This window comes from Lissotriton helveticus, chromosome 3_1 (assembly GCF_964261635.1).
Source record: "Lissotriton helveticus chromosome 3_1, aLisHel1.1, whole genome shotgun sequence".
In the NCBI taxonomy this organism is placed as follows: domain Eukaryota; kingdom Metazoa; phylum Chordata; class Amphibia; order Caudata; family Salamandridae; genus Lissotriton; species Lissotriton helveticus.
Window position 1 is genome coordinate 938,256,967 of NC_136061.1, and position 25,241 is coordinate 938,282,207.

Below are 25,241 nucleotides of genomic sequence, written 5' to 3' on the forward strand. Positions count from 1 at the left end.
TTTTTCTCTTTCTGGTGTTGTTGAAGATTTTTTGTGGTTTATTGAGAAACCCAGTGTCTGTAGCGTCTTGATAATTTTTTTGAACATGAAGGTGACAGGTTTGCTTTGAATGTCCCCTAATTTGCCAGCCGTCTAGATAAGGGTAGACATGGATTTATTTTCTTCTTAGGTATGCTGTCACTGCTTCTAGACATTTTGTGAACACCCGTAGAGCTGTTTTTATTCCGAACTGAAGTACTTTGAATTGGTAGTGTGTTCCGTTGTGCAGGTATCTTAGGTACTTTCTGTGTTTTTTTGTTCATCAGGATATGTAAGTAGGGGACCTTGAGGTCTATTTTTGCCAAGTAATCCGCCGTTTGAATTTGTGTGATTATTTCCTGGAGGGTACACATTTTGAAGCGTTGTGTTAGTATGACCTTGTTGATGAATCTTAAGTCCATGATTGGTCTAAGACTTTGTTTGTTATGATCTCATTCATTTTCTTTCTCTTGGTGGGTTTGCAGGTGGTATTTTTGTTATCTCAATGCAATACCCCTATTTTACCAAATTTAAAATCCAGTGGTCTGTTGCGATCTTTTCCCATTGTCTGTGGAAAAAGATATCCTTCACCCCGCTGGTGTCTTGTGTCGGTCCTTTTTTTGTGATTGAGTCAGTTAGAGCCATTTCCTCTTCCTCTAGAGGATTTGCCTCTTCCTCAGGCATTGCCTCTTCCTCGAAAGGGCTGCTTCTGTTGTGGTTGCCAACCTTGGTAGCTTGACTGCTGACCCATTTGATGATCAGTGTTCTGTCCTTGTTGTGCCATCTTCTGTTGGCCTTGGCCAAAGGAGTCCCTAACTGTGGACTTCCTATTATAGAATCCCCCTCGTTTTAATGAACCTCTTTGTTGAAAGGCCCTATTGCCATTTCGTTGTCCTTTATTTGTTGAAGAGATTCATCTATCTCTTTGCCAAAGCAAGCTTCTCCATTGAATGGTTTTTTGATGATAGAGGTTTGTACTTCCTGTTTAAAGCCTGAGATTCTGAGCCAGGCAAGTCTTCTCAGGATGGTTCCTGTTCACATCTGCCTAGTAGCAGTGTCTGCTGCATCTAAAGCAGGTGTTTGCCACGTTTTCCCCCTCCTGGACGATAGATTTAGCCCTCTTCTTGTCCTCCTCAGGTAGTTTGCTCAACAACTCCTCTATGTACTCCCACTGTTGGTGGCCACAACTATTCAATAGGGTATTTGAGTTAGCAAGACGCCACTGTGTTGCTGCCTCCTTTTCTATCCTTCTCCCCACCATATTCATCCTCTTACTTTCCATTTCTGGTAGAGGCCCTGTGTTGGAGACTGCATTTGCTCCCCTCCTGACTGTGGTGACAATAATTGAGACTGGTATTGTACTTCCCTGAATATATTTACGGTCCATTGAGGAGGGTTTATACTTTTCCTCCACTCTGGGGGTTACCCCTTTGCTGGAGGCCACCTCCTTGAAGGCTTCTTTGCCTTGATCAAGAATACTGGGTAGTGTGGTTGATAGCGAGGGGCGGTTGCAGAAGACAGATACCCAAATTGCCCATGCGTTTGCAGCCTATTATCGAGATTTTTATAGGGTGGCCAGGAAGAGATTGCGGCCTACTTGTCTGAGATTCACACCCCAATCTTAACTGATGACGACATAGCGAATCTCGAAGCCAATATAACGGCTGATGAAATAAGGGAGGCAATGGCTAGGCTCAGGCCGGGGAGGACTCTGGGTCTAAATGGGCTTCCCGCGGAATTCTTTAAGAAAGGAGCAGACCTTTTAACACCTCATCTTCTTGCGCATTATAGGGACGCGACCCTCAGGATGGCCACTATTGTGCCAATATATAAACAAGGCAGACCACCTGATGCATGCGAGTCTTACAGACCGATATCCCTCCGTAACGTGGAGGCTAAGTTACTGGCCACGGTTCTGGCTCTCCGCCTACGCCAGGTGATTTCTGGACTAGTGCATCAAGACCAGACGGGATTCCTGCCGGATAGGGCGAACAGGCAGAATCTGCGGCGTACTCATAACTGGCTCATGGAAGAGCGGCAGAGGGAGGACCCACTTATGTTCCTATCCCTAGACGCTGTGAAGGCGTTTGACGTGGTTCATTGGCCCTTCTTGGAGGCAACACTGATCAAGTTCTGGGCTGGCCCCAATTTTAGACGGTGGGTGCGTCTTCTATATACAAACCTAGAGCGCAGGTTAGGGTAAACGGAGTCACATCGGGGGATTTCCCGGTACGGAGAGGGACCTGCCAGGGATGCCCCCTCTCCCCGCTGTTATTCGCCCTCATGGTTGAAATAGTTGCCTGTGCAATCCGTCAAGCGGATGCGGTGCATGGCTTCCGTATCACGCAGGCAGACCTACAGGAGGAGAAGATCTCGTTGTACGCAGACGACATCCTCCTGTACATGACGCAACCAGTGACCACTGTACCAGCACTGTTTGAGCTCCTAGACCGGTATGGCTCCTTTTCTGGTTACAAAATTAACTGGCATAAATCAATTTTATATTGTCCACGTGTGGAGGAAGATTGGCCTCCGATGCCTGGGGCCCTACGGGTTACCCAATCAGGGTTTAAATACCTGGGGATTTATCTGACAACTGACAAACAAGTCTCTTATCAAAACAATGTCCTCCGGGTGCTTGAAAATTTTCGCAGAGGACGCCAAGCGATGGAGGTCCCTTCCCCTTACGCTCCTGGGCCGAGCGGCAATGTTTAAAATGATTACATTGCCCGCTTCAAATATGCCCTGCGAAACGAGTACTTCCCCCTGCCTAGGCAGACATTTCAGTCGATAAACGCAGAACTGCGGACCCTTTTATGGCTTGGAAAAGCAACCCAGGATAGCCCTTGCTACGCTCCAACGGAATCAGTACAATGGGGGGATCTCACTACCTGACCTGGAGGCTTATTATTGAACTGAACATCTTGTGACAATAAATGAATGGCTCCATGCGCTGCTGACCACCCAACTTATAGGCTAGAAAGGGCCACGATGGAGCGCCGCACTAGCCTGCACTACTTGTACGGGGGTGTTGGGAGACGACGACTATTGCCAGCCACACAAATCACAATAGACGTCTGGGATAGAGCGACAAGGATGATGGGGTGGACACACAAACCGACCAAGCAGACACCGATATGGTCATGCACATGGTTGAGAGAGCTGCATAAGCTCACAGGATTTGAGGGGTGGGATGCCATAAGGATCTCAAAGCTGGGTGACGTAATGGCGAGAGGAGAGCTTAAGACATACAAATCTCTAAGGAAGGAATATGGGTTGACCCCAGCACAGTTCTTTAGATACGCACGGTTACGACATGCCTGGAAGGCAGAGAAGTCCCTTGCCCCCCACCCACCCCGCTGCCGGAATATGCTCCTTTGGAAGGTCGCCTGCTACAGGAGCATGTTTCCAATAAATTGGTGTCTCTGTCATATAAAACGTTGAACAATAATGCACCAGACGGCCTGGGGAAACTGAGATGAGAGCAGCCTAGGAGCAGGATGTGGGCGATTTAGACGCCGCGAACTGGGACAAGGCACCGATGCACCATAGGGAAGTGGCGATCAAAACCCGACTAAGTCTTATACAATATAAAATATTCCATAGGGTCTATTACGACAGGGCCAGAATGCATCGCATGGGTAGAGCTAGCGATCCAAGTTGTTTGAGATGCAGGCACCACAGGGAATCTTCTTCCACACTTTATGGGAATGCCCTATTATTAATACTTACTGGAAGGGTATCCTCGGAGAGCTGAGCGAGATTATGGAGGTGACACTTCCCCTAGACCCCAAGTTTGTGTTGCTGGGATTATCGACCGAGGTGGACCTGACTCGCCCGCACCTGATATTTGCCTTACTGACCCTAGTGGTGGCGAAGAGAGACTTGGCACGAGCATGGGGAGCACCGTTACTCCCCAGGGTGGGAGAATGGAGACGGGGAATGGATCTATACATGGCGGCTGAGAGGGTGACTTACAAAGCAAGGGGCTGTCCTCAGAAGTTTTGTAAGATATGGGGGAAATGGAGGAAATACCATGGTTTGGATGCGGGCTTGGGGAGTGATTGACATGCCCATAACCTCGCTAATTGGGATGCGGCCCCTTGTACATGATTTGATGATTTGGAGGCTGGGACTTGCGGGGCCTCCATGGAACATGTGATGAGCCTCCGTTTGGCGGCACAGGGACAGATGATGTTGAACTGTTAACTGGGATACTGTTGAGATGGGTGGAGGGGGAGGGGGCGGGGGATTGCTCGATGGTGTGGGAAATTTACTTTGATCTGCCAATTATGCCTGGGTTGATTCGAAAAGCCAATAAAAAGTTTTAAAAAAAAGAATACTGGGCAGTATTGAAAGGTATGGTGTTCCTTTTGTAGTTGGTGCTAGGGTTTCTAGCTAAAAAGCATGTGTCCCCTTTTTAGGTCAAGCCTACCATTGCAGTGCATGCGCTACTCCCTCTGCCCTGCATGCTGTAATAGGGTTAGATGTGGAAGGGCTGTGGAAGCCGCACCCATATTTTTCATTGGCTGGTGTCGTCCAAGGTAAACGCTGGCTTCTGATTGATAATTAGGCTTCTTAGTCCCTCCTTGTTACCGCCCTGTCTCCTTTTGTGAACGCCCATCAGGAATGGATCGTTTATCTGCAGCATTACAGTCAGTAAGCACTTTTTTCATTAAAATAAAAGCAGAATACAATAGCACTGGTGGGACACCAGCTTTAGTAATGGTGTCTGCTTTATTTTTTATTTATTTGCAGCGCAACCATAAATGCGGCAAAAATATTCTCAGACTGATGTAAACAGGAAAAAAGTCCTGTTCTTTAAAACCAGACATATTACGCTAATGCAGCCAGTCTCACAAATGACAAAACATTCTTGGCAACGAGACTTGAAGAAACCACGAAGCTTTCGAGCCTTTAGGTATCACCAGCAACAATCTCGCAATGTGGTGAATTACTGCCTGCTGCTTTATTTTTTGGGATGCGTGTCGGATTGGCATATGGCAGCTGCTCCTTTTCCCATATGTACAATTACATTCTAAACATGACAATTCCTTTTTAGGTCTCGGCTGCATGGGCTGTGCACATGCTCAGTCTCCCATGGGAGATTTTATCTTTTTGAGGGCTTTCATGTATCTGACTTTAAGCCCCGCCCCTCTTTCCCATTGGCCGGCATCACCGTTTAGGCTGAACAGTGGCCAGCCATTGGGAAAGAGCTTTTGGTGACGTAGACTTTTCTTTTTTCTGCCGTCCCTTGCCTGCTCTCCTTCTGAAGTAAAAGGTTTCTTATCTTTATGGGGCCAAACACATGGCCCCATAAAGATAAGAAACCTTTTACTTCAGAAGGAAAGCAGGCGAGGCCGTCCAAGTGGGACGGCAGAAAAATAGAAAAGTCTCCGAGCGCTTGTTAATTCTGCTTCTCTGCCTGATTTCTCTGTTGTTAGGTTTTGGAACCCTTGAAAACAGTTGCAAAGGAATCCTACAGGTAAAAGGGCATGTCCTACGACACGGTAACAAACATTTTTATACTTATGTAGCATTGTAAAATAAATAGTAAAAAAACATAACTTCCATCCAGACACCAAGAACAGTTATATTTTAAATTATATGTATATAGAAACATTTATATATAAGTATTCGACTAAACTATATCATAGGGTCAGATATTTGCACTGATGTAAAGCAAAATGTTCCGATTGAATGAAATATGCCTACACTGCTCTCCGTTATAAGATGGCCTCTTCATTATTCAGCAACTTGACCATGTATGCACCGGAAGTTGTATTATTTATCCAGATGTAAATGGGCTGTGGTGTCCGCTTTGACCGATCTTTCCAGTGATAGTAGCTTCGGCAGGAAGCAGCCAGCGCAAATGCGAGTGGATCATGCAGGTGAGGCCCGGCCAAGTAAAGTTGGTTTTATGTTGTGCTGAATCCAACCCATTGGAGTTCCAAGAACTCCATCTGAGTGACTCTGTTGGAGGGTGCTGCGCCAGAGGTGTAAGCTTGCAAAGTAGACCCCTGCCACGCTTGTCACCTTAAGTCACCTCTGGCTTCTGCCAGGCTGCTCCGGGCCACCGAAGGGGGCCACCTAAGAGGGCGGCCACCCTTAGTGCCCCAAAGAGCGGTCTAGTGTTGGGGACCCGGAGGGTCTCCAATGCGGTCACTTCCGGCGGGGGAGGGGCGGAGCCGAAGGTATATGGCCTGGGGTCGCGGGCCTGGTGCCCTCTTTGACCCCCGATCGGCCGCATCGATGGACCCTCTCCCCCCTGTCCCGGACGAGAGGTGCTGCCCGGACGCTGTTTTCCCTGGTGAGTTATTTACCTCCCGGTCTCTCTGCCCTCCCCCCCTTCCCCTCGCTGTAGTGGGTCCCTCCCTCGGGGTCCTCGGTTTCGGTCACTGTCCATTTGATGTGGGAGGTTGTTTGCTCCTTCTGCGGGACGTGGGCGGCTCGTTTCGGGCGTGAGGAGGGTGGCGGTCGCAGGGCGGTGGTCAGGCTGGGGGGACAGGGTGCCGTTGCGGTCTGCTCTTGTGTTCGGCCTCGGTCCGCGGTTGTCGGGGCTGCATGCCTGGGCGGTGGAGGGGGAGGGCTGTGGCACTTGGTATGGGACCGTGGCGGGTTTTGCCTGGTGGGTTACGGGTATGGGCATGGTCTGGCAACCTGTGTGGGGAGTGAGGGACCGTCTGCCAGCAGGGCCTGGGGTCCGGTTGGGCTCTCCTGTGCGCGGCTGGGTCCCATGTGGTGCGAGGCTGTGGGGAGGAGTTGGGATGGGGCTCCGGGCCAGGCATTAGTGGGTGGCCACCGGGGGAGGGGGGATGCGCTCCCTGGGCGGGTGTTGCGCGGGCAGGGCCCATGGTGTGGCCATGCGGACTGGGCCCAGTGCGGAGGGGGGGGCGTTGTGAGCCCGTAGCGTGCTGCGCTTTCCGGTGCCTTTCGTCCCTCTGCCACCCCTGGCCCGTGCCCTCCGGTTCCTGGTTGCTCCCTTCTTGCCTTGTGCCGCACCTGTGTCCCGGTAGCGTTTCCTGTCGCGGGCCGGAGCTCTGGCAGTCCGGGGGGGGCGGTGCGGCGCTCATCGGGCTTGTGGGCTCGTGAGACGCCAGGTTGAGGTGAGGCCTGCTTTCAGGGTGCGCTTTATGAAGCTCAAGGCCGGGGCGTGGAGGGGGGTTAAGGGGTGCATGCCGCCCGCCGCTGTGGTATTTACGGGCTAGGGGAGGGAAGAGTATTTGGCGCACGCGGGGGCAGAAGGGGCCGGAGCGCTTTGCGAAGGTTCAAGGCGTGGTTAGGCAGCAATGTTGTAGCCTCCCGAGACGTTGTTAGTGCTGTGCATGTGTGGTACAGGTTGTGGGGTGAGCGCGTGCGATGCTCGATGGTGTACAAGCGTTTTCGCTGGAAGAACAAGGTTCGTGTCAGGCTTGGTTTCTGCTTCCCTCGGGTGATTTATTTGTCTCGGAGGAGCTTTGGATAGCGCGGAGTCGCCTTGGGGTCGGAGCGCTTCGCGGTAGCGGCGGAACTGATACTGGGGAAAACATCGCAGGAAATTATGTACATTAGCTAAAACGAGGGGCTACATGGGGCACAAGACAATTGTGAGCAAGCTGCATACAAGAGGTGCAAACGGTGAAGCACAAGAACTTACACTACGTAGGCAATGGTTGCACGAAATATTGGATGATTTTACGCAATTTTATATAGCCCGTGACGGTAAGCGATTAGGTGGGTGTCAAATTCATACAACTTGCTCCTGCATAAAAACGCATTTTGGAGGGAAAATTATAACGTACTAATAATTCAAAATGCAAATATATCATTCAAAACTACAGTTTAGTGCAAAATATGTGACGGACAATATACAAGAGGTAGCAAACGATGCATTAAAAGGCAGAGAAGTGGCATGTGTGCAGGTTACTAAGGCGTTCTCAGTACAAGGAGAGGTATAATACTGCAGTAAATGGCAGACGCTCGCGCGCAAGAGCGAACGTTACGTAGCGATGTTCTTTAAATACGTTTATAAGTAGCGTGAACATCACCCGAAGGTGTACGATCGCCTCATAGAATTACCAGCTTCAAGTTGGGTAAGCAATGTTACTGCCTCCATCAACATTTGGGCAGGAATCGTGGCTAATTCTTGTTAAATACAAGTGGATATAGCGCGAACTTTACCCGAAGGTGGCAGAAGCGCTTCACACAGAATTGTGGATATCATGAGAATAAAGGGGAATATTATGATAGAGATGCTGATGGACAAGAGGCGAGGGGAAGTGTTTCTATTGACATTTGCAAGGTGAATGCTAATTTAGGTGTGCATTGTAAGACCGGCGTACAAACTTTCTGGCTCACGTCGTGTAGGTACTAGGTCATGCGGCAGATATAAGTGCTATGGCCTAAACCATGTGATCAGTTAGCGTCCATTTTCCTCTAGCCCGTCCAGCCCCCCCAGGGCCAGGTGTGATGTCTATGTTGGGCAGGGTTGGGGCTAATTTCACGTGTTCTATGTCCATGCAGGCTACCATTCAGAAACGGACGCTGGGGCACGCCTCTTTGGAGGTCACGGGTGTGACCATGGGTAAATAGGTGTCGGCACACTGGGGTCAGTGGGCCCGATGTAACGGACAACAGGTGTGGTTTGAGGCTAACATGTTTTTCTAATTACAGATTGTCTGTTGGCATATTAGACGACTAAGAGGACGTGGGATTTGATTTGGAGCAGGTATTGTTGGTCACGCGGCATGGAATGTGGTGGTTGGCAGCGGGAGGGGCCGTGCCCAGGGCTCTACAACCAGTCGGTTTCTGGCGGCGAAAGGGCGTGGAAAAAAGTGTCATGTGTGCAAGTTACAAATGCGGACAATGTACAAGTAGAGGTAACTCACTGCATTAATCAATCACAGCATTTATATAGCGCACTACTCACCCGGAGGGTCTCAAGGCGCTGGGGGGGAGGGGGTCCGCTACTGTTCGAACAGCCAGGTCTTGAGCTGCTTCCTGAAGGCGAGGTGGTCTTGGGTCAGGCGGAGGTGGGTCGGAAGGGAGTTCCAAGTCTTGGCGGCCAGGTAGGAGAAGGACCTTCCTCCTGTGGTGGCTCTTCGGATGCGGGGGACGGCGGCGAGGGCGTGGCTGGTCGATCGAAGCTGGCGTTTGGGAGCGTAGAAGTTGAGGCGGCTGTTGAGGTATCCTGGGCCTTGGTTGTGTAGGGCTTTGTGTGCGTGGGTGAGGAGCCGGAAGGTGATTCTCTTGTTGACCGGGAGCCAGTGCAGGTCTCTCAGGTGTCCGGAGATGCGGCTGCGGCGGGGGATGTCCAGGATGAGTCGTGCTGAGGTGTTCTGGATCCGCTGGAGTCTTTTCTGGAGTTTGGCGGTGGTTCCGGCGTAGAGGGAGTTGCCGTAGTCCAGACAGCTGGTGACGAGGGCCTGGGTGACCGTCTTCCTGGTCTCGGTGGGTATCCATCGGAAGATCTTACGTAGCATGCGCAGGATGTTGAAGCACGACGAGGAGACGGCGTTGACTTGTCTGGTCATGGAGAGGGAGGAGTCCAGGAAGAAGCCCAGGTTGCGTGCGTGGTCTGTTGGTTTGGGTGCGCTGCCCAGGGCGGGGGGCCACCAGGAGTCGTCCCAGGCGGAGGGTGAGGATCCCAGGATGAGGACTTCAGTCTTGTCCGAGTTCAGTTTCAGGCGGCTGTTCGACATCCATTTGGCTACTTCTGTCATCCCTTCGTGCAGGTTGGCTCTGGCGGGTCGTTGGTGAGGGAGAGGATCAGCTGGGTGTCGTCGGCGTAGGAGATGATGTTGAGGTTGTGCTGGCGTGCGATGGCTGCGAGGGGGCTCATGTAGATGTTGAACAGCGTGGGGCTGAGCGATGATCCTTGTGGTACGCCGCAGATGACTTCGGTGGCCTCCGATCTGAACGGGGGGAGGCGGACTCTCTGTGTCCTTCCGGCGAGGAAGGAGATGATCCACTCCAGTGCCTTCTCCTGGATTCCGACGTTGCTGAGGCGCTGTACTAGGGTACGGTGGCAGACAGTGTCGAAGGCCGCGGAGAGGTCCAGGAGGATGAGGGCCGCTGTTTCTCCGTTGTCTGTCATCGGTAGCTGCGATCAGGGCGGTCTCGGTGCTGTGGTTGGCCCGGAAGCCAGACTGCGAGAGGTCGAGGGAACCGTTCGTCTCGAGGAAGGCGGCCAGTTGCTTGTTGACGGTCTTCTCGATGACTTTTGCCGGAAACGGGAGCAGCGAGATGGGGCGGTAGTTCTTGAGGTCGGTGGGGTCGGCTGATGGTTTCTTAAGTAGAGCGCTGAGTTCGGCGTGCTTCCAGCTCTCCGGGAAGGTGGCGATGTCGAAGGAGGTGTTGATGATGTCCCGCAGGTGGGGTGCGATGACGGCGTCGGCCTTGTTGAAGACGTGGTGAGGGCAGGGGTCTGTCGGAGATCCGGAGTGGATGGAGTTCATCGTGCGGATGGTGTCTTCGGTGCTGATCGGGGTCCAGGCTCGGAGGGTGGTGGTGGGGGGCGGTGGTTCGGTCGTGGCGAGCGTCGGTTGAGTGCTGAAACTGTTGTGTATGTCTGCGATCTTGTTGTGGAAGTAGGAGGCGAGGGAGTTGCAGAGGTCTTGCGAAGGGGTGGTGTCGTTGTTTCCGGCGTTGGGGTTGGAGAGCTCTTTCACGATGTTGAAGAGTTCCTTGCTGTTGTGTGCGTTGTTGTCCAGTCGTTCCTTGAATGCGGTTTTCTTGGTGGCGTGGATCAGTTGGTGGTGTTTTCGGGTGGCGAGCTTGAGGGCAGTCATGTTGTCCGGTGTTGGGTCTCTGCGCCAGGTTTTCTCGAGTGCTCTGCAGTTCTTCTTGGAGCTCTTGAGTTTGTCGTTAAACCAAGGGGCTTTCTTGCTGCCGGGTCTGCTCGGCGGGGTCTTCAGAGGGGCGAGGTCGTCTGCGCAGTCGCTGATCCATTTCGTGAGGTTGGTGGCCGCTTGGCTGGTGGGAGGGTTCTTGCTCAGGGAGGTAGCGAGCTGGTCTGCAGTGATTTTGTTCCAGCTTCTGCGGGGAATCTGTTGCTGGTGATGGTGGAGCGTGGTCCTTCTGAAGCTGAAGTGGACGCAGCTGTGGTCCGTCCAGTGGAGTCCCGTGGCTTGGCTGAAGGCGATGTCCTTGCTGGAAGAGAAGACCGGGTCGAGCGTGTGTCCGGCGTAATGGGTGGGGGTGTCTACCAGTTGCTTGAGTCCGAGGTTGGCGAGGTTGTCCAGCAGGGTGGTGGTGTTGCGGTCGTTGTTGTTCTCCAGGCAGACACATGAACAAACGTTACGTAGGCAATAATGGCACTTGTGCATGTACCAGAAGCGAAGACATTGTAAGGGGTAGCATACAGTGTGTTACAAGAGGAAAGTGACGTGTGCTTGTTACATTAGAGTACCAAACACAGGTAGAAGGATAATACTGCAATATTTGGCAGACTCTCTAACCACAAGAACACACTGGGAAGACACTTCCATAGTCAAGTAGAATAGAATTTTCTATATTAAAAGGTCTTCCGTCAGATGAGAGAGCATAAATGAAATATGGAAGTGTCTTTGAAGGGGGAGAGCTTTGAAGTCAGATTCAAAGGCCTGGGGGAGGATGTGTTTATGAGAAGAATAGTAAGGGGACGAGTGAGAGGTGACACTAAATCACACACTCCAAAGTGCAATGGTCATTATCTGACTTAGTATGTGACTAATTGACTTAGTTTCAAGATACTACACTTCTGCATCAGGCGTTTGAGGTACGCTAGTATGTGCCCCACCCAACTCCTTACGAGTATGTATGGTGGGTAATGTAGTTCTCATAAGTGACAACAAGCTGGGCCTTGGTGGTGTGGGGGGCATTGATGGCCCTGTCTCATTGCAAAGAATCCATATTGCTATATGGAGGGGGGCAGGGCTTCTAATGGATGTTTTATGTCTCAAATGCAGGAACCGCGCTGGAGAACTGCCCTACTCACACGGGGGTCCACCTGAACTATCAACAGGTATAAGGGTCATAGCACACTGGGGGCAGTGTGCTAGGGTCTGGGACACCCAGGTTCTCCCCAGGTGTCAGGAATGTCCCTGTTGTGGGGCACACAGGTTACTCCCCAGGGAAGTATTACATTCGTAGTCAACTGGTGGATCTGAGCTTAGCATGTAGCTCCTGTACAAGAGTTGGATGTTTTCCCTGTTAAAACATCGGATGAACCTGGGCAATTTGTTGATTTACTAGGCAATAATTGGGGTGTTCTGTCAGTAAGCAGTGGGAGACTGTGGGCAAATCATGCGTGCCATGTGACAATAAAGTGAAATGCGTTTTTTCATTGCAGAGAATCCATTTGGTAGATGAGGGATGCATGGCTTCTAATGGATGTTTTATGTCTCAAATGCAGGAACCGCCCCACTCACATGGGGGGCCACCTGAATTATCAACAGGTAGAAGGGTCAAAGCACACTGGGGGCAGTGTGCTAGGGTCTGGATCACCCAGGTTCTCTCCAGGTGTCAGGACTGTCTCTGTTGTGGGGCCCACAGGTTACACCCCATTGAAGTATTACATTGGTAGTCAACTGGTGGATCTGAGCTTAGATGGTAGCTCCAGTACAAGAGTTGGAGGTTTTCTTGTGTAAAACATCGGATGAACCTGGGCAATTTGATTTACTGAGCAATAATTGGGGTGTTCTGTCGGTAAGCAGTGGGAGACTGTGGGCAAATCATGCATGCCTTGTGACAATAAATTGAAATGCGTTTTCTTTTACACATGTGATGTGTCTGGGGATACCATGCTGCACATGTGCAATAACAGAATGTGTTCTTGGTACAGCACCTGGTGCGCAAGTAAGGGGCTCTGATCCTGGCGATCGAGCTAGCAAACTAGTTCTCGTAAACGACATCCAGGCTTGGCCTTGGTAGCGTGGGGGGCACTGATGGCCCCTGTCTCATTGCAGAGAATCCATTTGGTATATGAGGGGGGGTATGGCTTCTAATGGATGTTTTATGTCTCAAATGCAGGAACCACGCGGGTGAACCGCCCTACTCACATGGGAGGCCACCGGAAATATCAACAGGTAGTAAGGTCCTAGCACACTGGGGGCAGTGTGCTGGGGTCTGGGATTCCCAGGTTCTCCCAGGTGTCATTACTGTCCCTGTTGTGGGGCGCGCAGGTTACACCCATGGAAGTAATACATTGGTAGTTAACTGGTGAGTCCGTGCATATAGGTAGCCCTTGTGCAATATTTGGATGGTATATTGTAAAAGCAACTTATGCGGCTGGGCAATTTGTTGTTTTACGGGGCATTAATTGGGGTGCCTCTCTGTAAGCAGTGGCAGAGTGTGGGCAAATCATGCATTCCCGGTGACACAAATGGAATACGTTTTCTTGAACATACTGGTGTATCTGGGCATATCATGAATCCCATGTGCAATAAGGGAGTGTGATGTTCTGGGTCAGCACGTCCAGGATTGGAGTGTAACCTGTTTTCTAATTTCAGGACAATCGAATCAAGTACACAGGCACCACTCTGAGAAGGACTGGTGGGTACGGAAGCAGAAATGGCCAGGGGTGCTCCGGGCTCGAAGCCTGATTGCTGTTCCTGGTTAAGTGCTCTTGGGGGGCAAGGTGACAACCCGGTTATGACTTCCTGTAGGGGGGAGTAGAAGCAGGGTTAAGTGTGGCGGTTGCACATTTACCATGCCCCCCTTCCACATATGCCCCAGTTGTACTCAAGTACTTTATGCAACTGCTGGCCTCAGCTCATAGGTGACAGGAGGGGTAACTACAAGGGTAGATGGGCGGAAGACTGGTATGGTTTTCATTAGGGGGGTGCCCAGGGGTCTTCTCCAGAACTTATCTGAAGGTCAGTACTTGTGTCTCACTATAAGGTTGCACACAGCAGGGGAGAGGGCCTGTCTAGGAGGTCAGGGGCAACAGTATTGTCAAGTCTGGACTTACGTAAGCGCGTCTAGGGCCCGCCAGGATCATGAGGGACAATTGCCTTTGGCCCAGGGCATCCTTTGAGCCGTAAGGGGGCCTGGTTCGCTTCTTTTGACACACTGCTGTGGGGTACAAATGGGTCAGTTCTGTTGGGATGTATGCTCCATTGGGTAGAGCTCCTTAGAGTAAGGCGGGTGCAACATGTACCTGGGGTACCCAGCTCAGGCTTGCCCATGGGTGTAAAGTTGATGTGCTGGACCTACGGGTGCTGCACCAGGTGTAAATGATATAGTACAGCATCTAGTTTACCAGCTGGGTATAGGACCATCATTAGCAACAGCAGCTGCTTATATGGATAACAGTATAGCCTTTCTTAGTTAGCCCAGGGTTGGTGCGGGAAAGTTCAGCAGCTTGGCAGCCGGAAACGGAGTAGAGAAAAATCGTATCCGGGAAGGAGCAATGTGCACTCGGCAGTCAAGCAAGCTATGTTTCAACAGAACCCTGATACACTGTCGGGAATAAATGCAAGGTTATGGGCCCCTCATAAATAGGCCTTTCTGTGTTCAGGGGGCGCGAGTGAGCCATTCCCAGGAGGGTGTGATGGGTCTTGACAGTGCTGAAATGGAGGGGATGGAGCATTAATACGGACATCTCCAGAGCACAGTTTGCAGTGTTAGTTGAGAGGTTCAGGGACATTACGGATACAGTTCTCAGTCCTGAGGAGCGGCAGAACTGATAAGGGGTTTGGTTGCTGGGCAGCACTGCTGTCCAGAGGAGGAGAGGCATGTCCTTGCTTGAGCCGAGGGAGACCCCTGAATGAACAGGCTGTAGGTTAATGGGTCTAGAGGGCCACTCATTCCGTTTTTGTAGCAGCTCTCTTTTCAGCAACTTTTGCGCTGGCTTTCTGTGGTGCATTTAGAATGAGGGAGCTAGTGGCGAGTTTCAAACAGGACACATCAGGATTAGCCTTGTGCAGACGGGATGCTGTCCTGACAGGTGAGGTCCTGACTCTAAGCTGGAGGAGATCTAAACGGACCAAGAAGGGGCAAGAAAAGTTATATTGTTAAACAGTTTGGAAGTGCCAAGTACTGCCCAGTGCGCCTAGTTGAGAGATACCGGGCGCTGCGCCCCCCCCCCCAGGCGAGGGTTACCTCCTGATGCATGCTGATGGGACACCTTTGAACAAATACCAAGTACAGCGTATAATGGAGGTGTGTTTGGAATTCGCAAGCAACAAGGTCCAGGGCAAGCGCTTTTGCAGCCACTCCGGTAGAATAGGGGCAGCAACCACAGCTTGCCAGGCAGGCTTGCCTGTAAAACACATAAAACAAGTGGGGCGTTGAGAGTCAAGTTGCTACAAGAATTACATACGTCCTTATGAGGCTGGTTTAGGCATGGATCTCGAATTTTGATGTGCCGTGGTTGTGACCTGGAGTCGGTGTAATCATGTTTGCAGTGTTTGAAGAATTTGGTTGGTGTACATAATGAAAATGTGCAAAACATCTGCCTGGGGCGCAGGGGCCTTTGGGCGAATTGAGCAACTTGCTGGGGGACCTGTGAGATATGGTGGTCCGAAATTCCCCAAGGCTATCTTGGCGGGGCGCAAGTTCAGGGGAGGCATTGGAGGCCTCGTGCAGGCGGGTGAGTGAACAGCGCAACACGCAATTCACTGAGCAAAGAGGATTTGTTTTGTCAGGCAATGGGTTGCTACATGCAAAATGCACAGGGTGCTTGAAGAAAACGGCATACACCTATCCAAGTGGGCTGGACCTATTCCTGCTAGATTTAGCGGAAACGTTAGTAGTGGCAGGTTGTAAATAAAAGAGCAATAGAAGGTGGGGGGCTCTGGGGCGGCGGCGGCCACACCCAGAGCCATGGCAGAGTTACAGGGCGATCCAACGCTGGAAGGTACAGAAAGGTACCCTCTACAGGAGCACAGTAAGGGTGCGAGAACCAATTATCCCCCGGGGAGATCTTCGGTGGGATCCTGGAGGAGTGACGTCGCCCCGTTAGTCCTTCGGGCGGTTGTGGACCTGAGCAACCGGGGGTTGCCTGCAACGCTCAGCCCCCCGTAGTGGGGAGGGGCGTGAGTAAGGGGTGGACTGGAGGTCCGCCGGGGGGAGGGGCTAGCCCTACCCCCAAAATTGACAACACCCCGCGGTTGACACCACAGGGGGTTTATGGCTCATCAGGTGGGCAGGTGGCGAGAGGCGGCCTGACCCTGGATCGCCCGTAAGATAACCCAACATGTTGGCATAATGTTTATGCAAATAAAGCTGCAACAACTTTCTCCTACAAAACATTGTGTGGTGTCTGTTATTATGGGAAATTGTATTGAGCGGTTTGGGGTATGGGCCGATATTGGCACTATGCCAGGCTGCCCCGGGCCACCGAAGGGGGCCACCTAAGAGGGTGGCCACCCTTAGTGCCACAGGATGGCACAGACCCCCAAAGACCGGTCTAGTGTTGGGGACCCCGAGGGTCTCCAATGAGGTCACTTCCGACGGGGGAGGGGCGGAGCCAAAGGTATATGGCCTGGGGTCGCGGGCCTGGCGCCCTCTTTGACCCCCGATCGGCCGCATGGACGGACCCTCTCCCCCTGTCCCGGACGAGAGGTGCTTCCCGGACGCTGTTTTCCCTCCCTACTGCTAACCCGGCTGTCGGGCAGCAGGGGGGGTAGTCATCTAATACTATTTTGCTTTGTGTTGGAGGCAGAGTTACAGGGCGATCCAATGCTGGAAGGTACAGAAGGGTACCCTCTACAGGAGCACAGTAAGGGTGCGAGAGCCAATTATCCCCAGGGGAGATCCTCGGTGGGATCCTGGAGGAGTGACGGCACCCCGTTAGTCCTTCGGGCGGTTGTGGACCTGAGCAACCGGGGGTTGCCTGCAACGCTCAGCCCCCCGTAGTGGGGAGGGGCGTGAGTAAGGGGTGGACTGGAGGTCCGCCGGGGGGAGGGGCTAGCCCTACCCCCAAAATTGACAACAGCCCCGCGGTTAACACCACAGGAGGTTTATGGCTCATCAGGTGGGAAGGTGGCGAGAGGCGGCCAGACCCTGGATCGCCTGTAAGATAACCCAACATGTTGGCATAATGTTTATGCAAATAAAGCTGCAACAACTTTCTCCAACAAAACATTGTGTGGTGTCTGTTATTATGGGAAATTGTTGTGAGCGGTTTGGGGTATGGGCCGATACTGGCACTATTAAGTCAGCATCGCGGGCTTTTTGAGCCCGTACTTAAACTGTTAAAAAGTTACTCTTACGCAGTGTAATGTGCTGTTGTCTAAAAAGCCTGTCTAAAAACTGTTCATATTTGTTGCCCCCCCTTATTTATTATATTTGTGCCACACTCCGGTTTATGCTTTCTGATGTGAGGCTTTTCCTTTGGGTTCGCTGGTTGAACCGAGATTACAACCACCCTATTCGGTCTTTGGTCGGTGGTGTACCGCACACTTTACGAACTGCTCGCTTGCTTGAAGTCTGTTTAAGACAATTCCACTTCCTCCCTTTTCTTCCGATAGGAGGAAGATGACTCAGCTAGGCGTCTTAGCTTCAAAGCAGCTTCTTCCTTGGCTTGTTTATTTGATGGGAGTCTGCCCTACAACGTACCTTCTCATATATTCTGTGCCTTCCGTTTTCAACATTACTGGGATGCCCTATCTTCCCATCTCTGCTTACTCTGTTGCTGCAGTAAAACGCCCTCCGGCATAACTCAGAACTTTGGACAGCCAAGCACAAGCTCCTCGGCAGCTCTGACCCTCCGAAACATCCATGCCCCTCCTCTCAATTTGGTAAGAGTTCCCCTACAGAAAGGCCTGACAGCCGATGGGGCAAATCCACTCCGCAGCACTCCACTGTCGTCAACCTGGCAGCAAAATACAATGCATTTTGTACTTTTTAAACGCTTCAAACAACCAGCCATGGTAAAGCTCAGGCTCCCCCAGCATGTCTCCTTCCCTCTCCCTGTTCTCAGCCCGCACATTCATGCTCCAGGGCCTCCACACTCCCATTGTTCCTGCCCCTGTGTGCTGCATGGCTACTTTGCGGTAGGGTTACCAGATTGGCCTACATCTCGCACAGTTCAGCGATATTTTGCCCAATTGTGCGTGGGGATAATCAAGTTGTGTGGGCAGCCAGGATTTGGGCTAGAATCCACGCAGTGTGCAGCAGATTCACAGACTATTGTGTTGCAGCCATGTTCCAGCCCAGAGTTGTTCAGCCACGCCCCTCTTGCAGTTCTCTGAGATTCTGCAGAGTCCATTTGGTTTAGTGACCGTACATGAACACAACAAAACGTGGCAAAAAAGCACGGGGCATATTATCAAGACAGGTGATAACATTATCGCCGTTTTAGCGGCAGAAAATGGCCGCTAAAACGGCGATAATGGGCTTGATAATATGCTCTATGGTATTCCAATTGAAGCTCATGTTAGATGTCCTTCACATTTAACATGGTCTTCAATTGGAATTCCATAGAGCATATTATCGAGCCCATTATCGCCGTTTTAGCAGCAGTTATCTGCCGCTAAAACAGCGATAATTGTATCCCCTGTTTGGATAATATGCCCCCACGTTCTTTCATGTTGGGAAAATGAGATTGTGTCTGTAAACTGAAATTGTGTCCGAGGGAGCCAAGTAATTGAGCATGGGGAAAGAGAAACACTTTCTTCTGTCTGCCACTTTGTGCTGTATGTGTTTGTGTACTGCCTACCTTCACCCAATTCAGTTAGCAAAGTGCGGGCTTTGTCTAGAATAATGCAGTGATTTTATTTACTTTGCGCCAGCCATATTTTGTTGGAACTCCCCTGCTGGGATTAATACGTCTTATTTCTGAGTACAGCTTTGATTTCTTTTTAAACTTATTTGATGCTTCATGAGTCTGAATGGAGTGAGCACTCAGGCCTTTTACACCGGGCCGCTGTTGCCAACAGTATCTCTGTCTTTTTGTGGGGAGGGGTGTGGGGGGCAGCTGGTGTATTAAACAGCCATGCATGCTTCGGTCCAAACCCGTGCCATGATCAGGGCCGGACTGGGAACCAAAACCGGCCCTGGCAAAGTGCTCGGCCAGCCCCCCCTCCGGGGGCCGAGCGCTTTGCCAGGGCCGCTTTTCAGCCGATTTTGTTACAGGGCCGTTTTTGCAGCTATGCTGCAAAAACGGCTCTGCAACAAAAACGGCCCCCAGGGCCCAAAACCGGCCCCCACCCTTGCGGCCGACCGGGGGATTGCCCGGTGCCCACAACGGCCAGTCCGGGCCTGGCCATGATCACAAAAGGTGTTGTGTAAAACAACTTGGATGGAAACCAAAATGTTATTATCATGGTTGCCTTTTTGTCCAGGAAATTCATAACACTAAAAGCAGTTGATGAAGACAAACATAGCCCTTTTAAAAAAAACAGACGCAGTCTGTATTCTGGAATATGTTTTCATTACTGGAAGGCGCCTGCCATGTTTCCACCGGTTTCTGATAAAGCTAGAAGGGCGCTCTAGAAATCTAACGAATCTACCCTTCCTCCCTATATAATTCCTTCAGACCCACCCTTCCTTCCTTTTTTCTCTCGCCTTATTCCCTCATTCCTCCCTTCCTTATTGGCCTACTTATTTCCTCTTACTTTTCCTTTCTTTCTTCCTTCCTTCCTTACCTTTCTTCGTTCCTAATCCTACCTAATCCTCCCTCCTTTCCAACTCTTCATTACTTCAACCATCTCTTCCCCCTTCCTCAATTCCTCCTTCCGTCAAACCCTTCCTTCCTATTTACAATCACTATCCCTTTTGCCTATCTTAACCCCTTGCCTGCGGAGCTAATTCCCCCGCTGTGCTGGGGGGCAGTGGGACAGGGGGGCACACACAGCGCCCCGGTGCTCATGACGAGCTCAGCTCGTCATGAGCCAAGGTGGCCGTGTGCTCATGACGAGCTGAGTTCGTCAAGAGAACACCTGTTTCTTCAGAAAGTTCAGCACAGCATGGGAATGAGCCCCGCGTGCGAGCGTTCTGACCGTTAGGATGAGCTTAGCTCGTCATGAGCACACGGCCACCTTGGCTCATGACGAGCTGAGCTCGTCATGAGCATGGGAGGTGTTAATTCTTTCTCTTTCTTTATCACATATGTTGTACACAATTCTCCCAGAATAAGAACTTCATTTCTGTTTAACAAGGACGTGAGACCATTGTGGTTGAGTAAGGTAAATCAGTTTAATTAAAGACTCGCAACTGCATCTTAAAACATTTCACTATTGTATTAGTGTGTGTGTATATATGTATATGTATATGCTTACTCTTCGTAAATTAGAGTCTAGGTATATAATAGACCTAGATACCATGGCCCCAATGGGGCTGAACTCGAGCGAAGAATTATCTGTCCATCTGCACAACTAGAATAGATAAATAACTATGATTTATTAGCTGTAGAATATCTGAAACTGGAATGTTTTTAATGATTGTTTTTAATCTCTTTCACTCACAGGTTTTTTGTGCAATATTCTCACGTGGTGCTACAAGAATTATTGGTTGAAACAGCCCACTTGGGCACGAATGTTATCATTATGCCATTCTTGAATCAACAAATCTTTTTTGGAAGCTGTGTTCGGGAGAATCGCTTGTACATCTTGCCCACTTGGGCTTTATGACTTAGAAACTTTTGTTATTATACAAAAACCTGTAAAACCATGCGGATTGATAATTGGATGATGTAAGATTGTAAAACAGTGGGGGGGCGTGGCTAGCAGCCGATGAAGACGGTCGTAGCCTAGCGAGGCTCCCGATCCTCCGCCCGGCGATCCGCCAATAATCCTGCTTGTGATCCGGGATCCCCGCGTAAACCGGGTGGATCCCGAGTACGACGTCCGTGCCTGCTCCGGTTTGAGTGACGAGCCGGTGGGTCTCCCACAGCGGGCGCCAAACACTGTGGAGTGCCCGGGTCGCCGGGACACAAGATGGCGGCACCCAGGTAGACGGACGCCGAGCTATGACAAGGGCTCCATCCCCGGCGCCTGGCTGAACTGCGGTGGAGCAGCGAATCGCAGCTGTGCAGACCGGGGCCACCTGACGCGCTGCCGGCCCCTACCCGCGGCGCGACCGGTGAGGAGCGCTGACTGCAGGGAGACCCGGCGAGGCTCCGCCCCACCCGGGAAGCCGAAAATCCACGCCCCGACTTTGGGGCCTACTGTCTCGACAGGAGCGACTTCGGTCCCAGAGCCCGGCTAGACGCGGGAAGCGGGTTTGTGAGAGGCCCGGGGACGGGCGGCGGCTGGTCAACAAAATCCCACCGGCCCGGCTGCTGGGCGGGCGGCAAGAGACGCTGTGAGCGGGCGGAGATAGCGGTGCTCCGCCTCCGCGGAGAGTGGTGATCGGTGCCCCGGCTTGGGGGCCTACCTTGCCGATGCCCGCAGCCCCAACTCCGTCGTTGGACCTCCTATGAAGACGGCGCTGGAGGAGACCGGGCCACGCACTGAGGCCAGTCGGTGCACCGCTAACCCAGTGCGCCTAACACGGCGCCCTGCGTGAAAACGACCTTACAGAGGCCCTCCCCCATCAGTGAGCTGAAATCGACTCCCCGGCTTTGGAGCCGAGCGCCCTACGTGACTTGGAAAGCGGCTGGGGGCCCCGAATGCCTACCTAGGGGGCGAGTTTCCACTGTGTCTGGCCCCGGATGAGAAGCGCAGCTCTCTACGCGCTAATCCAGACACTAGGAGCTCGGCGACTGTTGCCGGGAACAACCCGAAGGCGGCTGGGCCTGTGCTGCGCCTGGAGCAGGGATCGAGGAAATAATTTATTTGGGGACGAACGGTGACCTCCACGAGGGCGACCAGGGACCTACATTGCCCGCCGACCTGCATTGAACGTGCACCTCGGGGAGAGGCCAGCTTGTGAGGGCGCTACAACTGTCTACCAGTGAACAGCTCTAAACGGGGAACCCCGGTTGGTCTCGCTACAGCAGTCACAGGGTTGCGATCGGGATCCGAGAAAAGGGCATTTGCACTGGGGGTGGCACCGCAGACAGACGGCCCTCGGTTAGCGGGCACTACCGGAGGAAACGAAGGAGGAGACCCCTGGTTGGCACACGGCGGACGGCCCATTGCGGAAGGCGTCACTTACCCCTGCATATCCCTGGGGGATCAGCTCGAAAACACGGGTGCGAAATGGAAAGCCCAGAGGCCCTAAAGGGGACGGGAGCCCTGCCACGGAAACGCCTGAAGACTCCACACAGCCCGCAACGGAACTGCAACAAATGCAGGACAAGATCCTGGAGGCTATAGCTGCCACGAAGGATGCCTTACACCACGACATTGCGCAGGTATCGGCTGGGCTGGGGCTCCTGCGGGCTGACCACGCGAAATTAACAGACAGAGTCAAGGAAGCGGAGGCCACCCTGAAGGACATCGTACCAGCACAGAAATCGATGGACGGGGAGCTCACGGAGGTGCTGGACCGTATTCAAACCCTGGAAAGGAGAGCCGAGGTCGCTGAAAATCGCAGTCGACGGAACAACGTGCGCCTCGTGGGCCTTCCGGAAAAAACAGAGGGAACGGACATGGTGGGCTACCTGCACGAATGGCTAAAGTCGGTGGTGGCCCCGGAAGGCCTTTCTCCCTTCTTCACTCTGGAGCGGGCACACCGAGTGCCGTCAAGACCCCCGAAACCGGGTCTCCCACCTCGCCCAGTGGTCATTAAACTACTACACTACAAGGACAGGGACTGGCTGTTGCAGCGAGCCAGGGAGGCGGGTCCCTTTCAAGTGGACAACAGCAAAGTTACGCTGTTCCCGGACTACACGTTCGAGACCCAAAAAATGAGCGCCTCCTTCCTTTCTATCAAAAAAGAACTGCGCACGGAAGGCATACAATACTCGCTGCTGTTCCCGGCCAGACTCCGTGTAGTGATAGACGAGAACGCCCTGTTCTTCCCAACGGCGGCGGAAGCATGGACCTGGTGGGATACCTACAAAGCGGGCACGGATGGAGCTCGGTTCAGAGCTGAGGAGGAGCGCCAGGAACAGTCGGTCAGGCGATCAAGACGACACCGAGGGCGTGGACAAGGCTCCAGAAGGCCGACGAACTTCCAAACAGCGGATGAACGTAGAGCAGCGCTGCAGGCTGTAAAAGAAGTATCGGGTTCAGCACTGACCCAATCGGAGAGGGAATCGGGCTCGGAGGGCCAGGGAATGGGCTCGGACACTGAACTGTCGGAGCTGGGCAGAGCCAGGGGCCCGAAGGTCACACCACAGACATCGGGGGAAATCATCGGGAGCTGAACCCTCGACAAGGTACCTGATGGGGATGCAGATGACTAGTGCGACTACTAAGAACTCTGGAGCAGGCCGCTGTAAGACTGAAATGTTGTGAGTCATGATGCATATTGTGGGGCGGGGGTTTGGGGACAGCATTTGCAGGTTCCAGAGGCTAGCGAACGCACCCCAGGGCCCATAAGGCCCGCGTAGTACTGACTACGAATTAGAGGATCCGTGAGCACGTTGCTCAATAGTTTGGATGGGAGCGACTCTTTTGCAGTTAGGTCCTGTTCTGGGGGAGGGAGGGCCTGGAGAGGTTGGGGTGACTCTAGGAATAGTTCGGGGAGGGGGGGTTGGGAGTCTGTTGGGGATGAGTGGGGACGGGGTCAAGTCTGTGGTCCGGATGCAAATTACTGGAGATCTACTTTACACCCAATGGGACAATGGCTAATGTAGGTTCACTAAAATGTGTGTCCTGGAATGTGCGGGGCTTGAATACGATGGCGAGGAGACACAAAATCCACTCGTACTTAGTTCGCAGAGGAGTGCATATAGCATTTCTGCAAGAGACCCATTTAACCAAGAAAGAAGGAATAGCGCTCCAGCGTAGGTGGAGAGGCCATTTATTCTATACCACGTACTCTGCATTTGCTAGGGGAGTATTAATCTGGGTAAGAGCGGGTATCCCCCTCCAGGTGACTAGGCACACAGAAGACCCAGATGGGAGGTATGTAGCAGTCGAGGGACTACTTAGAGGCCGACACATAGTGCTCAGTAGCATCTACGCGCCGAATGTGGATCAAGCAACATATCTTGCGAGGCTTTCAAGGGTACTTGCCAGCTACTTTACAGGTCCTGTGCTGATGGGGGGGGACTTCAACTCCATAGAAGATCACACCCACCGCTACGCGCTTCCCCAGTACACCGGTTGGCGAAGTGCAGAACAGAATGGCAGGGAAAATGGGACCTAACAGACAGTTGGCGCGCACAACACCCAACAGAGCGGGATTACTCATTCTACTCTAGCCTACACGACCTACATGTAGGCCTTGATACCTTCCTTTGCTCTCCAACGGTACTCGCTGCGGTGGCCCGGACTGAATACTTAGCACGCACATTATCTGACCATAATCCACTACTCCTGACGCTAGATTGGATGACTGAGCCATCGAAAATCCCAACATGGCGACTGCGGCCGGACACGTTGGATGACCCGCCCTTCCGCGTAGAGCTGGGAGATCGGATCACCCAATATTTTGAGGAGAACGAGAGTACCACCTCATCTAGGGCTATAGAGTGGGATGCATTTAAAATAGTAGTGAGAGGACACAGCATAGGGAAATTTGCAGGAGTACGCAAGTCATTGGTGGAAGACCTAGAAAAGGCTGAGCGTACACTGAGGGAAGTGGAACTAGACTGACCTACCCACCCTGAATTACAGGGGAAAGTAAGTGAGGCGCGGGAAGCAGTGGCAGTGGAGGTGGAGCGCCTTCGTAGCTTCGATTATAAGACATACTTAACGAAGACTCTTGCTGAAGGGGACAAAACTGGAACACTCTTGGCCTGACTGGCAAACCCCAATAGGAGTAGCCAACCAATCCTAGCCTTACAGGGAATGGGGGTCACACCCATACTGCACAATCCGAAATTTTGGACTGTTTTCGGTCATATTACGAGAGGTTGTATAGAACTGAGCCAGGGAACCACACTGAGGCGATGGACGCTTTTCTGAGCGATTTGCAGCTCCCGCAACTAGAACAAGAACAAGCTGACGCCCTGGGAGGCCCAATAGACTTGGCCGAAATAAGGGGAGCAGTAAAGCGAATGGCGCGCAACAAAACACCGGGGATGGATGGGCTGCCCATTGAATTCTACGGGAGATACCTAGATCAACTAGCCCCGAGACTTCAAGTGATCTATAATGAAGCCAAGGAAGAGGGCAGACTCCCCCGATCAATGCGCGAAGCCATAATGATCCCTTTATTGAAACCGCGGAGAGAGAGCACAGACCCTGCATCCTATAGGCCGTTATCCATGTTAACGACTGACTACAAAATATTAAGCACGGTGCTGGCCACCAGACTGT